Genomic DNA, 18,577 nt, shown 5'->3' with positions numbered 1-18,577 from the left:
TTATACAGGGGAAAATGGATAATTATTATGCTTATTTGGACTGACAGGGGTTGACACAATATGCATCTATATACAAAGTACAATTACTGACACAATATGATAGATATATTACAGGATGATGAATACTGTAAACTGGTAATGACCTGCAAAACCAGACACAACATTACTCTCTTCAATGCTTAACCCAAAGATGAAATTTTCGTGAAAACGCCTCAAAAGCTAAGCTACGACGGAATGCTTACAGCTACTGGAATGATTTTAGCAGACTGGAGAGTCACAAACGCACTGACCTATGAGCTAAAGGTTAAAAGATGTAGGAAACCTAACAAATTCACAACTAATATACAGAATGCAACTAGTTACACATGCCAAATTAAAAAAATGATGCATCTAACACTAAGAATATGTTACAGGATATTATGAACGGTGAACTGTAGATGCAAATAACTTAAACTAGTTGTGGCAGTGATGCTGATATGAGAATGCAGATATGTACATATGCTACTAAAGATACAAATGAAAGAAGCTACAGAATATAGAAAATGGACAAGTGACAAACAGCTTTAACTAGAACAAGATGCAAAACAGCTGACGAGGCAGGTGACAGGAAATGACAACAGATTGATGAGATGCAGAATGAGATGATAGAAAGCTTTAACAAGTCATATGAACAGATGTACAACTAAGATACAGATTATGACAACCAATGACTGAGAAAGAGAACCAAAGAAAATCTAACAAATATGCTAAGGAAAAACTTCCAGGACTATGATACAAGTACCCTAACTAAAACCATATGCAGTTTACAAGATGTAACTATTTATAGATGGAAGTGAACTACAAATTGAAAAACAACAGGAGCTGAGAAGCAGGATATAAAACAGATGGTTTAACTACTAGGCTACACTATAACACCACAGAAAAATACAACAGAAGACAGAAAGACTACACTAACAACATGAAAACATAAAAATCTAAACACATATGTGCAGGGTAATACTAAATATCAGTAAAGTTAATCAAAAAAGCAACTACACCGCTACCGAGTCCCCGACAGCGGCGCCAAAAACTTGGTAGGACTAGAAGATGCCATAATATTATAAACTGCAAGTGCACAGTGTCTACTATGTAAAACAGAGCAAATACAGGTCGATCCCACAGAGACTAGGGCGATGTAGAGTTGATTCTAAGGTCTTTCTATACTGAATTAGATCAAATAGGGGATTTTGTCGGCACGATGAGATGATTGCTAAACAGAACTTATGAAACTATAAACGAAATAGAAATAAGGATGCAATGAGAGTAGAAAATAATCAAGTAGGAAGCACTAGGGAAATTGAATCTACCACATAACCTACACTAGATATTTCAGCTAATGAAAATACTTTTGACCTTGTAACAGGTAACGGTGAAGATTCGAGTTTGCCGTGTATCTAAGGTAATCTTTAAATGGATAGTTAGTCACAACTAAGGTATCAATTCCTAGCATTAGTCATCTTACTATATCACAACTAATCACAAATTGAAAATAGCCAATGAGGCATGAGTTGATGCAACAACAAATAATTGATCTAACAACCTAGGATGCAAGACATACTAGGTGAAAGTTATGAGTTGCAACAAGAAGACTAAACTGAATCTTATTCAATAAATCTTTACAAGAGCATTTTCATTAACATAAGAAACTAGTAGTAAGATAAGGGCTTCATCTAAACCCTAGCTGAAGAATTTAGAACATGGCTTTTATAAAAACAGATGAAGTTTTGATATTCATAAAATGTAAGCTCTTCCCTTTTCAACTGATTTCTACCAAAACACTCAACAACAAAAGCAAGAGATAAAACCAAGTTCTCCTCTCCTTCCTCCATGCGTCCCTCCTTTACACTACATAACCCCCTATTTATACAGATTTCACCCCCCCCCCCCCCAATTTTCAATCCATATTCTCAACAGAAACATTATAATATTTGGGGATTTTGTTCTCGAAACTCACCATTATGGAAAACTCTTCATTCATGCAGCGCCACTGCACTTATCCTCATCCATTTGACTGATGTTGTTGCTGATTGAATTCAGACCTAATTACCATTTGCGTAATCATCACAGCCATCCTATTACTTCCACTAGCTAGCTGTCTGATGATGTTGATGTTGTAGAGAATTGAAAATTAGACAAATTCTGCTTACTGCTTACTGATGTTGAAGACAACTTGGCTGACATGCTCTCGTCCAGTTCATAGAGTCTAGGTTTAGGTTGAGATTGAGTATCACAGGAGTACAAAACTGGTCATCTGATTGATAAGGGAGAGATAGAACTAGGGTATGGTTTCGACAGAGAGATGGAAAAGATACATACCTTTAGGGTTAGGCTTTGGGTAAGGATGGTGATGTTCCTCAAGGAGGTGGTGTCGGGTGCGAAAGAGAGATTGGGTTTGACAGATTGAAAGAGATAAGGACAGAGGTGGTCGGTTTAGGTGTTGTTCATGAATACCCTGTTTTTGGTGTTTGAGAGTGAAACTTGTACTTGGTTTGTTTGTTTCCCAAATTGCTTTTAGCATTTGAACTCAGGCCCATTAATTCCCAACCATGCAACATCTGTTACTTGAATTTAGGTCCATTCAGTTGTCCACTATCAATTGTTAGCCAGCACCTCAACTCTGATCCCTTCCTGTTGCTGCTCATGGTGCGACAACTTCCCATTGCTCAACCTTTCTTTGCTGACTCTATGTAGTCCCCTGCCATTACAAAAATCAAACTATTACCACATTTTTACACGCAATGAACAAGAAAACCAAAATATATATCATTTGGCATAAATATAAGCAATTAGTGCACAAGATACCATAAACACCTACAAAATGATAAGATTATATACAATATTAGGTGCTTATCACGACCCACTTATTCGAGACATCAAACATGTCACAAATTGTGGGATGCTCACTGGGGTATTGGTCTGGATTTTTACAGCATGCGGCGTGCAACGCGCCCATTACGATAAAGTGTCAGGAAAGAAGGACGGCTAACAGTAATGAGAGTAATGGGTGAACGTGTGATCAGTCTTCCATCATAACGGAAACACGATGTTCATTACCTTCAGCACAAGTCCACTTCTCCATTACTTAACTTCCTCCACTTCCTATGAGATCAGGGTGCGCTCAATGACTTGTATAAATAGGTTTTCAATCTATTTCGACAACAAGGGGGACACAAGTGTTATCAACACAAGTAGCCAGAAACCATTTTATGATATACAAGTCATAAACAGCCACACCTTCATAATTCAACACTCTGATCTCAAACACCTTCTCCGCTTCCCTCCCTAAGATCAACCGTTCTCCTTCACCTTGTGACCGAATTGAATATGGAAGGAACATTTCTTGGTTTAGGCCAGAGTATTACAGATTGATTTCTCGAACCTAAAAGCATTCCTGTATAGTGCATTTTTTTAGGGTTTGAACTCGTTTCTCATCAACACATCCCAAATTACCAAAAAATAGCAGAATCGGTTTTTACCCCATAAACAACTGGAGACCACAGCGGGAGATTAATCTCTCGGTTTCAAAAAATCATTTTCCCTATTCCGTTTTCAATTTCCTAAATTTCTCAAGATGGTTGATCTTAGAAATGGTTCAGAAACCCTCAATCCCAATTTTACTTCTCCTAGCACTGAAAATACTTCACAGGTTATCCCTGAATCCGTTCTTTCATTCAAAACCCTTTTCGAGGCTATGGAGTCTCGATATTTAACAACTATTCACAATTTGACGAAAATCTTTAATGATATTGTTGGGAATCAAGCTTCTATTGTCAAGACGCAGATGGAGTATTTATGCTTTTGAAAGCGCTCACGGATCAACTATGAAAGGAACCAACATGCATTCAATCCGAAGGAAACGCCACCAAAAATCCATTTTGGATCAATACTGATGGTAGTAGTTCTTCTTCCAAGATTCATATACCTATTCCTAGTGAGGAAGATGAAGCCTATGATCGTGTTTAATGGAAAAGTATCCACCAACCTAACTTGTCTGCTCATGAACATTGAGAGATGTTTCCTAAAAATCAGAAAGAAGACTCTTGGGATTTAGCAATGAAAAGGTGATTTCATTATGTGCGTCCTTCCTGGAAAGTATCAATTCCCATATTGCATCAGAAGCTGCTAAGAGATCCGCTACTGCTTTACTCAGTCGATCCGAACCTTTCCAGAATGAAGAAACTCGTAAAGATGTTCAGGAAAGCAGGTGTCCTTCCAAAAGAAGACCCAAACTCCAATTAATCACCAGTGAGGGTGGAAAGAGAAAGCATCCAGGGAACAGCTATCAACAATCTAAGCGTCCAACTCCCATTTCACGTAGGTCAAATGAGACTCCACCATTCCCAGATTTTCCCTTTCCAATGGAAGAGGTGATTGAAATCTTGGAGGTATGGATAAAAGATGACGCCATCAAGCTACCTCGTGTCAGATGTCCTCCAACTAAACAAGAAATGGAAGATCCCAAGTACTGCCGCTTCCATAGGTTTGTCAACCATCCTACATGTGACTTCAATAAATTGAAGCACATCTTCCAGGAGAAGATTGACTCAGAGAAACTCCAACTAGGCGCTGAAGGAATATACAAATACCATCCTCCTATTAGAAGTTGTTGCATGCTTTCTGGGGACTCCGTCTACAAAACTTTGCAGTCACCCATGGAACATGTGTGTGAAATTCTCTATTTCTCCAAGGCACAACGTCAAGATATCTTTGCCGCTCTAAATTGTGTTATATCGGGAAAGCGACTACCTTCGATCGATGAAGCTCCCCCCAGTCCTAAATCTCTTCTGGAAGACATGATTGGCATAAGCAGCTGGGGACTCTTGACCACTGCTTATCTTAGAGATGTCGAGTTGGGAAAAGCGTTGATTAACGCAGGGACTACGAAGGGAAGTCCAGAAGCGCCATATCGTATATCCCAAGGCTCAAACGCACGAGTAAGTCTTCTCGAACAACCTCTTTTACAGTCTGTTAATCCTCATCTCACCAAGAACTGAGGACTTGATCCGATCGTCAACCCAACTGCGACTAGGCGATGTGAAGAGGAAGCTGGTCCCTGTCAATATTTTGTCAAATGTTTAGAATAAGTTTCAATCGAGGATAAGAGGTCCATAGGTCAAGTAGCACGAGCCTTACCTAGTTTCTGAAATCAAACAAGGTGACTATTGCAAACTCCTTAGTACTGACAACTGGGACGAGTAGCAATACACACTAGATAGCTTCCATCAGTTCCTGAAACATTATATTGACATTTTCCTAGTATTTCCCTTGTTTTCATACAATACTTATAATTCATACAAAATGTTTGCACCAATTTGCATTCATAGTTAAGATTTCAGTGAAACACCATTTCTTTCAAAAAACAAAAACCTTTATTCTTCAAGAGCAGTCGCCTATCTGTTCAAAACCAAATCAAACCACAAAGGAACGTCTCGTCTTTCCAAAAAACCTAAAGGGAAAAGTCTTGGGAAGGAAATAAAGGCGTTCAAGGGAAATCATTCAGCAACATTTCATTTTTTAGATAAAACACTTTTTATATCCCGAAGAGTAGCCTGCTTCAACTTCAACTCCTGAGACAGTTTCTCAATTTCCGATTTATGATTAATGAGATTCATGGAAGGAATCCTATCCATTTCAGTTCACAAATTTCGGATTTTGGAAATCCCTTCACATAACCAGGAAACATTAAATTCAAAATCTACACACATGTCTTGAGGATACTTACGATATTCGATCACTCATCCAAAAGAAGCATGCCTGATCATACTGCACATTTGGTCATGGAAATGTGTCCATACTTCTTCAATATTCAGGCGTACAATTCAGCATACTTCTTCACACGCTGAATCCCCCAATTAACACGTGATTTACATGAGGAGCATCAAATTGAGGGTCAAGGGAACAGTCACATCCTCAACATCGTCGGTCGCCTCCATTATCTCTCAGTTTTTCCTGCAACATCATCCCGGATACATGCAACTCGCGCAAATCCAACAAGTACGTTCATCTTCTCAAAGCATTAAAACTACGAAAGAAGTTGAGCAAGATTAGTTCGAAGCTATCCAGATAATTCAGCCAGTCAAACAGAGCAAAACATGTACATACACGTACATCCGAAGAATTGGAGATCATTGTAGCTGTTCGAGCGCCACCTGCAATCCTCTATGACAGAACCTATTTCCCCTTGGGACTGCCTCTATCTTGCCTAGAGGATACCACTCATACGAACACCGAACAACTTAAAGTCAAGGCCTCTCACAATCGAGCATAACGAAGTTCGGAAAAATTTTAAATTCACTGGAGAGGCTGGAGACAGAGATTACACATTCCAATAGAGATCGATGGTACAGCTTCTACACCCTCTGGTCCAGGAAGAAGAGTCATCACGTGATTAAGATGAGTCCTAACAGTCGTATAGGATACTTCGAAGAAGTCATCATCCATATTGGGCGTGTCTTTGGAATCATTGATTCCCCTTGGATTAGTAGCAGAAATATTCCCAGATTGCTTTGTTGTTGTTGATACTCGCTCTACCGCTGCTAACAAAGAAAGTCAATCACATCGAATTAAACGTGGATATTTCACGAAGACGAGATGGACTTACCTTGATGTTGTTTGGTGTACATGAAGATGGGTGGGTCTTGATGTTCGTGCAAACAAGAAAGAACATAAGCCCCCTTTACACCCGACGAAATTTTAAAGCCAGAAAGGGTTTATTCCTCTCGCTCATACGAACGGGATTCAGAGAATCTAGTTGAGATCCAAAGACTTGACTGGACATGTCGCTTCCTTTTTTCTTACTATTGATGAGCAAGAGCGGTAATTTGTTGGTAGCCCCTGATTAGAAGCTGCTTCACCAGTACGACTGCAAGGGAAGTTCAAACCAATCGTATACCTCTGGTAACATCTATCTACTTCATATTATTGGTTTGGTTTTTTCGTCTGTCACCATCTAGTGCTTACCCCGCAGCAATGTCACTGTTACGTACTAAGCAAGAGACTTAATATTGATGGTGGTTTTTAGTTTAGGGCGAAAATTGTAAAAGTCTATCTACCTGACCCGACATCGGAAGTAATAGACCTTGATATGTCCATATTCCTCAAGGAATTTGAAGAATATATCAAAATATGATGAATGATTATGGCGCTCTTCATATTGTATTGAAACTCAAGCTCCTAAATGAATTGTTCACTAGTATAGAGCCTAACGAGTATTTAAGCTCCTAGTTGCATTATTCACTAATTGAAAAAGCGAGGGTGCCCAAATATACCTCAAACTAAAACTTTTCCTACCTATAAGTCCTTTCTCCGAAAGTGATTGTCTATGGACTGAGTAGAGACAATACAACTAATCGGTTCACACTTCGTGTGATCGTCTATGGATACGAGATCGAGACAATACAACAACGAAGTATGTTTACTTGATACAAAGTTTCGGACTTAACCAAACACAATAGGATTGCTTATCAATTAAATAGGAATTAACTTTTGTGTAATTTACTTTAATTATACTAAAACAATTATAATGCGGAAAATAAAAGTAAATGACACAGCAAGATTTTGTTGACGAGGAAAACTGCAAATGCAGAAAAACCTCGGGACCTAGTCCAGAATTGAATACTCTCAGGATTAAGCCGCTACACAAAATTACACTAACTTCATATAGTTGAGACCAAGTAACTAACCGTATAGTTCACTTAGTTCTGTCTGTATTCCCACGCCTCCAACTTATAAATAAGTCACGTACTTGGATCAATCCCTTTGGTTCGTATTCCAAACAGTAAAGAAACAAGAAATCTGTTTGGTATCAACTCTATTCAATCAAGTGATATGAATCGGATAAAGGCTCTCCCGTTTATCTCAACATAAACTCCTTCGTCAGGTATAGATCTATCATATGTTCAATCACCCAAAGGTAATCGATTAAGATTAATCCAACAACACATTTAATCCGAAGAACCGTGTTGATGTCGATCTACTCAATTAATCAATCCAATCTACCACAAGGATAAACCGATTATTAATTGGACCCTGTTTTACCGAAACAAGTATTGTGCACACCAAAGATTGTAAAACCCAAGTCAGATCTTCAATATCTTCTTTGTCTTCAAATCTTCTTAAATCTTCAATAAAAACCTGCACACAATCACTTGAATCTCTTGAGATCAATCACGCACAGAACGGAGTCTGTTAACAATGGATTATCACAAGATTGTCTTTAGAACTAACAACAGTCTAAAGATCCCTGTCGGAACTCTGAACTAGTTTGAGTGAATCTTATATCAGAATAGAAGATTCTAAAGAATAAAAAACTAGGTGCAATCAGATTTCAACCACCGTTAGTCAATCAAATCAATCGAAAACAGAGATAAACAACAATTATCTAGTTTCCCACCAACGGGTCGCGCTAGAGCTTCTCAATCCCAAAGAAGACTTTAAACTGAGCGTCCGTAGGAGATTTCACCTAATTAGATTACTCTCCTCTTCGATAGGCGGCTACACCAGTAACAACAACAACAACAACAGTAGAGTAAATCTGTTGTTACGAAGGCTTAGTTTGCTAGAAAGGCAAACTTCGTGTATTCATAGACAAGGAAGTTTGGACACCAAGGAATTTCCAAAACCGAAAATATTCTCAAGATATTCATTAAACCACAAATTCGGTTTCCATAATTCTTAGAAATGCTTTATCCAAAAATAACGATCGAAATCTCTCGGAAAATCTAATTAGTAAATGCACATTACTAATTCTGTAATTTCCCTGCAAAATGAAATTAATAATCTTAATTAAAAGATTCTTAACTTACTTATGTTTCGATCCTAGGATTCTCTTCCCTTAGCCGTTAAGGAATATCTTTGAACAATTATAGAAATAAACATTCACAGCACGTGTTCAAAGTTTGTCGACATCTTTACTTTGTAAGTTCTCTTTCACACTTACAACCTTGAAACCGATTTTCCACACTTCCAAACAAGTTTAGAATTAGTTCATATGACTTTCAAGAACTATGTGATTGATCAAACCAACATTCATTCACAATCATGGGTTTAACGGTTCTACCAAAACAAGCTTCGGTTCTACCTCCATGTGAGTACTACGCATAGTCACACTAGCTTCCCAAAGATTCGGTTGACTAGGTACTAGGATCGGTTCCCCACATATATATGGTATCTAACTTAAATGTGTTGCACATGTCCATAGGATCGGTTCCCCTTGATATACTGCACCCGTTACAAGGATCGGTTCCCTTTCCCTTACTAGGATCGGTCCCCTTTCCCTTACAAGGATCGGTTCCCTTTCCCTTACTAGGATCGGTTCCCTTTCCCCAAGGTCAGACATAATCTGATCATACCACAGGTGATTACTTAAGATTGGTTTTATTAGTAAAAGTTATACCAATACATAAGTCAGGACTTTGTGAATAGTTCTACCAAGAACACAACAAGTTGTGAGCAGTTATACTCTATCACACATATTGGTTGTTCATAAGATATGCAATTAATAAAAAAACCAATAACTCCTGGAAATTTCTTTTTCGGTTCATAAACAAGTTTATCAACTTACTTCCTCAGAACACATGTAAACATTGTTCCCTAGGATGAAATTCTCACCTCATACCCATACATAATCACAACAGCATTCAAATGATTATGGCGATGTCTTATCTACAAAGTTTAATGGTTAAGCAATAAACCTCGTATTGTATTCCTTAATACTATGTCTATTTAGAGTTCATATATGCTTCGAAGTTATGTTTTCAATATGCACGACTTGAAAGATACGTTAGGGAATGAAACAATTCAAGTCAAATATCACTAACCTCAAGTGGAAGGATGACTTTTGTCATTGTAGCTCCTTGCTTCTTCACATCTTCAATACTTCGCAATACTTTTAATGTCTCATATCCTAATACTTTCAATCTAACATATATGAAGTTTAACACTAGTACATAATCAAGCGACTCTTAACATGAGTTTTGATTCACTAAAATATGACAACCAAACTTGATATACCAACGGTTGGTGGGTTCAACCGAGCAATGCTCTAACACTAATGAAATGGATCCATTTAAAAGTGTTGAGTGCCTAAGCCTCTTCGCTCATATATGTATTTAGAATTTCAATATATTTATGTGTATAAAATTTACTCAGAATGGTGCATGTAGCAACAATCCCAAGTATTCTATAAATTTTATCTTGCACCAGCATTATTCACTAATGCATGGCCTGCCTAGTGTTTTCCTATGCTATGTTCCCCAACGAACTCTCAATATTGGCATGACATGACGATTAAATGTTCGCTCGCAACAGAGTAGCATGAATCTTCCGAAGTGTCAGTATTGAGACCTGCATGAAAACACTCACATAGGCTACACCACCCTCCGACAAAGATATCAGCGGGTTCGCACACCTTTTAATTAAAAGTTGCGCGATCGAACGCGTTTAAATTCCTTAAGGAAAATTTGGACTGTTCACATCAGTCTCAAAAATAATCACGGCCACACGATTTGGCCGCGCGATTCAATAGACCTAGCCTGCTCCTAACGGAATTAGGCAATAACTACGATGGCCACCGGCGGGCCCACTAAAGCCCTAGTTGATCGAGTTTTATTCAATTAACTCATCGGCGCCCCGAACGTTAACTCTAAGATGGGTGTTCGCGCAAGCTCAAACGATCTAAGACCGTTAAAAACGGTCTTAGAAGCATCACGAACGTCCAACTTTGCCAGCCTTGTTGGACGACTTGGATTCTCCTGCGAATAGTTAAGGAAGCGCGAGCATGATCATCAGTGGGCCCATTAGTGCCCTAGTCGATCGACTTGCATGCAGAAAACCTATAGAGTGCTCAATCGCTTACCCAAACATGGGCGTTTATGCTGTGAAATAGCTCAAACGAATTGAGACCGGCAAAGACGGTCTCATAACGCATCACGTCCTTCCAACTTAGCTTTCCTAGTTGGATGGCTTAAATCGCACTTCAAGCGATCAAAGAGGTGTCAATGTGTTCACTGTCGGCCCAAGCTCTCTCTTGGTCGATCGACCTGTTCGCAACAAGATTAGAGAGCGTTAAATAGTTTGCTCAAAATAGCGTGAACTCGTTGTTTTATGAAACCCTAGAATCACTTTGCGGCATTGAACAACTGCCGCAAATCAATCACGGCTGTCCATTTTCGCCGGCCTAATTAGACGGCATAGATCCAATTTCAGGTGGACAACGAGATGCTAACAAGATCATCGTCGAACCAACTCCATCGTTGGTCGATCGACTTTCTCATAGCAAACTTGGAACGCATAGAATCTCTCACCCAAATTAGGATGAACGCGAAACTTTGAAACCCTAATTGGCTTTTGCGGCTGCATGTCACTGCCGCAAATCGATCATGACCATACATGTTCTCCAGCCTATTAAAATGACTTAGATTTAATCTTAAACGGCCCGAAGATGTCAATGTGATCACTGTGGACCCACCTTTACACGTGATTGACCGGCCTACGCAAACTAGGGATCAATGCCTCGAAGTTGCTCGCCCAAAGAGGGTTGACCGCGTGGCCCCCTAAACCATTGTGAAGACCGTCCATCCTTCTTCCATATGAGGCGATCGACCGAGTGATGACTTGACAGTAGGGCCCTCAAACGATCACTCAAAGGTGGTCGATCAGGCCTCCTTTAAGACGCCAAACCGCGACATATGCAATCAGGCTCTAAAACAATGATGCTTTATACACATCGATTAGTTTGAGATGCTTAATTGCGATGCTTCACATGCATCGAATACATACAATATTTTATATTGGCCTCATAAACAACTTAGTTATTTTACCTAATAGCACCATGCTATTCTCCGTGGTGGGTCCCATGACCCACTTATTCGAGACATCAAACATGTCACAAACTGGGGGATGCTCACTGGGGTATTGGTCTGGTGGTTTACAGCGTGCAACGTGTAACACGCCCATTACGAGAAAGTGTCAGGAAAGACGGACGGTTAACAATAATGAGAGTAGTGGGTGAACGTGTGATCAGTCTTCCATCATGACGGAAACACGATGATCATTACCTTCCGCACAACTCCACTTCTCCATTACTTAACTTCCTCCACTTTCTATGAGATCAGGGTGCGCTCAATGACTTGTATAAATAGGTTTTCAATCTATTTAGATAACAAGGGGGAACCAAGTGTTATCAACACAAGTAGCCAGAAACCATTTTCTGATACACATGTCATGAACAGCCACACCTTCATAATTTAATACTCTGATCTCAAACACCTTCTCCGCTTCCCTCCCGAAGATCAACCCTTCTCCTTCACCTTGTGACCGAATTGAATCTGGAACGGACATTTCTTGGTTTAGGCCAGAGTCTTACAGATTGATTTCTTGAACCTAAAAGCATTCTCGTGCAGTGCATTTGTTTAGGGTTTGAACTTGTTTCTCATCAACACACCCCAAATTACCAAAAAACAGCAGAATCAGTTTTTACCCCATAAATAGCTGGCATAAAATCCCTTATTTACAGAGTGCGGTGTGCTTTCTGACTGAGCATTTTGTGCAAGGGCCTTAATTTTGGTACTCGTAAATATGTGCTACTCTGCTGCAAGTGAACACAAATCCTTCATGCCATACCGATATTAAGGGTTCTGCCGGGGAACATAGCACATGAAAAGTACTCAGTGAGTCCTATATTAATAAGCAATATAGGCGAGGTGCCAGAATTTATAGAGCATATGGGGTAGTTGCTACACACGCCAGTCTAGATAAATTTCATGTAAGCATATTGAACGGCTCAATAAGTTTGTCAGCGGAGAGGTTGACACTCATGGCTTCGCTTCCTTATATAGTAACGTCACATCAGATGCAAGGTTTTATGATTTTAACCCTAAGATATAAACCACCATCAACATTAAGTCCTCTGCTTAGCTCGTAACAGTGGCATTGTTGCGGGGTGAGCATGAGATGGTGACAGACAAGGATAAAATCGAAACGACAAGTCATGAAGAGATTTTCAAGAAGATTTGGCTAACCTTTAGCATAAGACATGAGGAATCTGTGATCGTTGTATTGGCGACTTTGCGTAATTCCGGCTTGGTCATAGGGTGCTGGCGTTGGCGTTGGAATTCTGGCCACTGATCGGCAGAGATGGCGCTGCAACTTGGTCCGTGAATCGGTGGATGGCGCTAGCTGGTTAATTTACAGAATGTACGGAGATGGCGATTGGCTTCAGTCCGTGTAATTGTGGAAACTGGTTTCAGTCCGCGGAATGGTGGAAACTGGCTTCAGTCCGTGGAATGTTGAAAACGACACTTGGAACTTTGGCTACCAAACAATGAGGATGGAGTCGGTTAGGTCGCAGAATAGGCAGAGATAGCGCGGCTTTGATCATGGAGTGCTGGCGCCATGTAGTGTTGGTGCATCTAGCCTTGAATACAAAGATGAGTGTTGAGGTAGTGGAGCCGTCAGCACTATAATGTATTGAGGCAGTATGCATGACAACACATTAGTGAGTGTTGTAGAATTTGTACGTCTGAACACTAAAAGGAGGATGTGTTGAGGCAGTATGCCCGACGACAAAGTAGTGAGTATTAAGGATTTTGCGCGTCTCAACACTAAGATGAAGGATTTGTTAAGGCAGTATGCCTTGCAACACAGTGGTGTTGAGTAATTTGAACGTCTCAAAACCAAGAGGAAAAATGTATTGAGGCAGTTTGCCTGGAAACATAGTAGTGAGTGTTGAGGAATTTGCACGTCTCAACATCAATAGGAAAAATGTGTTGAGTAAGTTTTCCTGGCAACACAGCAGTGAGTGTTGAATAATTTACACGTCTCAACACTAAGATAAAGAATGTGTTGAGGCAGCATGCCTGGCAACACAGTGGTGGTGTTGAGAAATTTGCACGTCTCAACACTAAGAGGATAAATATGTTTTGAGGCAGTTTTCCTGGCAACACGGATGTGAGTGTTGAGGAAATTTCCACGTCTCAACACTAAGGAAATGTATGTGTTGAGCCAGTTTGCCTGGCAACACGGATGGCGAGTGTGGAGGAAATTTCCACGTCTCAACACTTAAGGAAAAATATGTGTTGAGGAAGTTTGCCTGGCAACACGGATGGTGAGTGTTGAGATAATTTCCACGTCTCAACACTTAAGGAAAAATATGTGTTGAGGCAGTTTCCCTGGCAACACGGATGGTGAGTGTTGAGGAAATTTCCACGTCTCAACACTAAGGAAAAATATATGTTGAGGAAGTTTGCCTGGAAACACGAATGTGTTGAGGCAGTTTGCCTGGAAACACGAATGTGTTGAGGAAGTTTGGCTAAAAATATAGTGGTGAGTGTTGAGGGATTTGCACGTCTCAACACTAAGAGAAAGGATGTGTTGAGGCAGCATGCCTGGAAACACAATAGTGGTGTTGAGGAATTTTCACATCTCAAGACCAAGAGGAGGGTATGTTGAGGCAGCATGCCTGGCAACGCAGTAGTGAGTGTTGAGGAATTTGCACATCTCAACACTAAGAGAAAGGATGTGTTGAGGCAGCATGCCTAGCAACACAGTGCTGAGTGTTGAGGAATTTGCACGTCTCAATACTAAGAGAAAGTATGTGTTGAGCCAGCATGCCTGGCAACACAATACTGGTGTTGAGGACTTTGCACGTCTCAACACCAAGAGGAGGGTTTGTTGAGGCAGCATGACTGGCAACACAGTAGTGAGTGTTGAGGAATTTGCACGTCTCAACACTAAGAGAAAGGAAATGTTGAGGAAGCATGCCTAGCAACACAGTAGTGAATGTTGAGGAATTTACACATCTCAACACTAAGAGGAAGGATGTGTTGAGGAAGCATGCCTAGCAATACAGTAGTGAGTGTCGAGGAATTTACACGTCTCAACACGAAGAGGAAAGATGCATTGAGGAAGCATGCCTAGCAACACAGTGGTGAGTGTTAAGGAATTTGCACGTCTCAACACTAAGAGAAAGGATGTGTTGAGGAAGCATTCCTAGCAACACAGTGGTGAGTGTTATGGAATTTACACGTCTCAACACTATGAAAAAGGATGTGTTCAGGAAGCATGCCTGGCAACATAATAGTGGTGTTGAGGAATTTGCACGTCTCAACACCAAGAGGAGGGTGTGTTGAGGCCGCATGCCTGGCAACACAATAGTGAGTGTTGAGGAATTTGCACGTCTCAACACTAAGAGAAAGGATGTGTTGAGGAAGCATGCCTAGCAACACAGGAGTGAGTGTTGAGGAATTTACACGTCTTAACACTAAGAGGAAGGATGTGTTGAGGAAGCATGCCTAGCAAGACAATAGTGAGTGCCGAGGAATTTACACGTCTCAACACGAATAGGAAAGATGCGTTGAGGAAGCATGCCTAGCAACACAGTGGTGAGTGTTGAGGAATTTGCACGTCTCAACACTAAGAGAAGGGATATGTTGAGGAATCATGCTAGCAACAAAGTGGTGAGTGTTGAGAAATTTGCACATCTCAACACTAATAGAAAGGATGTGTTGAGGCGGCATGCCTGGCAATACAATAGTGGTGTTGAGGAATTTGCACGTCTCAACACCAAGAGGTGGGTGTGTTGAGGCAGCATGCTTGGAAACACAGTAGTGAGTGTTGAGGAATTTGCACGTCTCAACACTAAGAGAAAGTATGTGTTGAGGAAGCATGCCTAGCAACACAGTAGTGAGTGTTGAAGAATTTACACGTCTCAAAACTAAGAGGAAGGATGTGTTGAGGAAGCATGCCTAGCAACACAGTAGTTAGTGCCGAGGAATTTACACGTCTCAACACGAATAGGAAAGATGCGTTGAGGAAGCATTCCTAGCAACACAATGGTGAGTGTTGAGGAATTTGCACGTCTCAACACTAAGAGAAAGGATATGTTGAGGCAGCATGCCTGGCAACACAATAGTGGTATTGAGGAATTTTCACGTCTCAACACTAAGATATTTAAAATTTATTGAATATGCCTAATAGATATAGAACATTTAGTTTAAGGATAGTTACTTAGTTCTGTATCCGCTAGGCATGTCCTTCGCGCATGATTGGGCTTTGGGTATTTTAGGCTCCCCCATGAGTGAGCAGCATCAGGCTTTAGCGGTGACATCAGGATGATGACGGGTTGATAGACAGAAAAAAGTTCCCAGGTCTTTGATTGGATGAAATAAAAGGTGGCCAAAACTATGAACCTTGGCTGGCTGCGATCACGATCCTTGACAGGGAGGAGTATGGTGGCTACGAGCACGAACCTTGGAAGGAATGAATGTGGCAGCTAGGGAAAGATCTTTGGCAGGAAAAAGTGGCGGCTACGGCACGATCCTTGGAAGGAAGGGTCATTGAAGCGGCTTCGTCTCTTGGAGAGAACGTTGAAGCTTATGGAGCAGAACGCTGAAGCTTTGGATTCGGATCTTGGAGCAGCTTATGGAGAGAACGCTGAAGCGGAGCGGCTGTTGGAGCGAACGTTGAAGCGGAGCGGCTGCTGGAGAACGTTGAAGCGGAGCGACTTCTGGAGAGAACGTTGAAGCGGAGCGGCTGATGGAGAACGTTGAAGCGGCTGATGGAGAGAAACGTCGAAGCGGCTCCTTGAGAAAACTCCAATGAGGGCGCTATTAACCCTTGACTTCGAAAAACGACTTGATACGATATGGCATATGAGAATACGACACAAATAGTGCTGGTCGACAAGTCATGTTTTTCTCCTCATGGGAAAGAATACGCTTCTTCTGTTTGATTTTCCCTTCCAACTCTCAGAGCCTTGACGGTTACAATGTTGAAGTCGGAGGCCGCGTCAATCAGCGTTCTGTCAAACTCGACATCTTTCAAGTGAACAGTGGTTAGGAGTCCCCAGTTACATCTATCAATCTTGCTTTCCAAGAGAGGTTGGGGTTTGTGAACGACTTCCCTGTCTGGAAACAGCTTCTTTCCTGATGCAGTGCGGTTGAGGGATGCAAATATGTCTTGACGCTGCGCCTTAGAGAAATACAGAATCTCACATAAATGTTTCATCATAGAATGCACGATTTTGTGGTCGAAGTCCCCAGAAATCATGCAGCTCCTGACGGGAAGAGGGTCTTTGTGAACTCAGGAGGGTTGTTGATTTTCTTTTCCTCGATTTTGGAGAAGTTGTTTCTGATCTTCACGTGTGATGAAATTGGATTGCTGATTCCTTTCTACTGGGCGATCAGGAGCAACGCGAGCCTCCTCATATATAAACGCGCGTCCTGCTGAAGTGCATGTGCCGGATGTTAAAAGTATTCCTTGTCATCTCCATCTGGGGTTGACGTGAATCTTGTGGTAGCCGCTCCGTTAGTGCTTGAGGAAAATAGGTATATCTCTTTCTGAGTTGTAGCCATGTCTGTCTGAACCTTATGATCACCTTTTGTTTTTCCATCAAATCAATAGTGGTAAGAGGAGATCATCTTCTTCTGGATCCTCCAGTCTCTCGTGCTGATGGTGGAGTAGCAGCGGTTCCGGTGGCAGTTGGAGCTGTCACACTTGAAGAAACGTTGGGGGTAGCGGCAATGGCTCTGGCTCTGGTGATAGGAGGTGTAACGCCTGAAGGGACATTTTCCACGCCGCTTATGTTGACAGGTGGCGTATTAATGTTACTTGAAGGAACGTTAACATCGAATATGATTTCAGCACTAGTGTTTTCAGGGTTTGTTGCTGATCCGAACCTGAGTTCTACCATCTTGAGATCGGGATTGAAAAATGAAACTGGAAATTGGAAATTGATGTTGTAACCGAGAGATTAATCTCTCATTGTGGTCGCCAATTGTTTGTGGGTGAAAATTGTTTCTGCCGGTTTTGGTAAATTTGTGTGTGTGGATGAGAAACGAGTCTAGACCCTAAACAATGCACTGAACGGGAGTACTTTTGATTCGAGAGATCAATTTGTACAATCCTGGCCTAAACCAAGAAATGGTCGTTCCAGGATTGCTTCGGTCACAAAGTGAAGGAGAAGGGTTGGTCTTAGGGAGGGAAGCGAAGAAAGTGTTGAGACCAAAATAGTTGATTCTTAAGGTGTAGTTGTTTACGACTTGTATCAGAAAGTAGAACTGGATAGCAGAATGGAAAGCTAGCAGGTGATTTCTAGATACTATGTTGTTATCTGACCAAAACCTTGTTGTCTGGTGGAAAATAGGTGAAACCTATTTATACAAGTCGTAATAAAACGTACCCTGGTCTCGTAGGGAGTGAAAATGATTGAGTGGTGAGAGAGTAGAGTAACGTGTAACATCAGAATTTATGCTTCCCTAATGAAGGATCCGTTTACACCATTACTTATTGTCATCACTAACTGCCCCACTTTATGACACTTTCTTGTGACGGGCGTATTGCACGCCGCACGCTGTAAACCGCCAGACCAATACCCTGATGAGTATCCCCCAGTTTGTGACATGTTTGATGTCTCGAGTGTTTTCGTGGAAAACATGTAGCACTTTGCTACGTGTGGCAAGTTAAAATCAAGAGGCTTTTCGTAGGAAAATAGCATGTGATGCTATTAGGCTCGTCTTGGATGGTCGCCTAAAACTTGCCA

The sequence above is a fragment of the Papaver somniferum genome, chromosome 8 (assembly GCF_003573695.1).
Source record: "Papaver somniferum cultivar HN1 chromosome 8, ASM357369v1, whole genome shotgun sequence".
Lineage (NCBI taxonomy): Eukaryota > Viridiplantae > Streptophyta > Magnoliopsida > Ranunculales > Papaveraceae > Papaver > Papaver somniferum.
Note: the sequence above shows the minus strand (reverse complement) of the source record.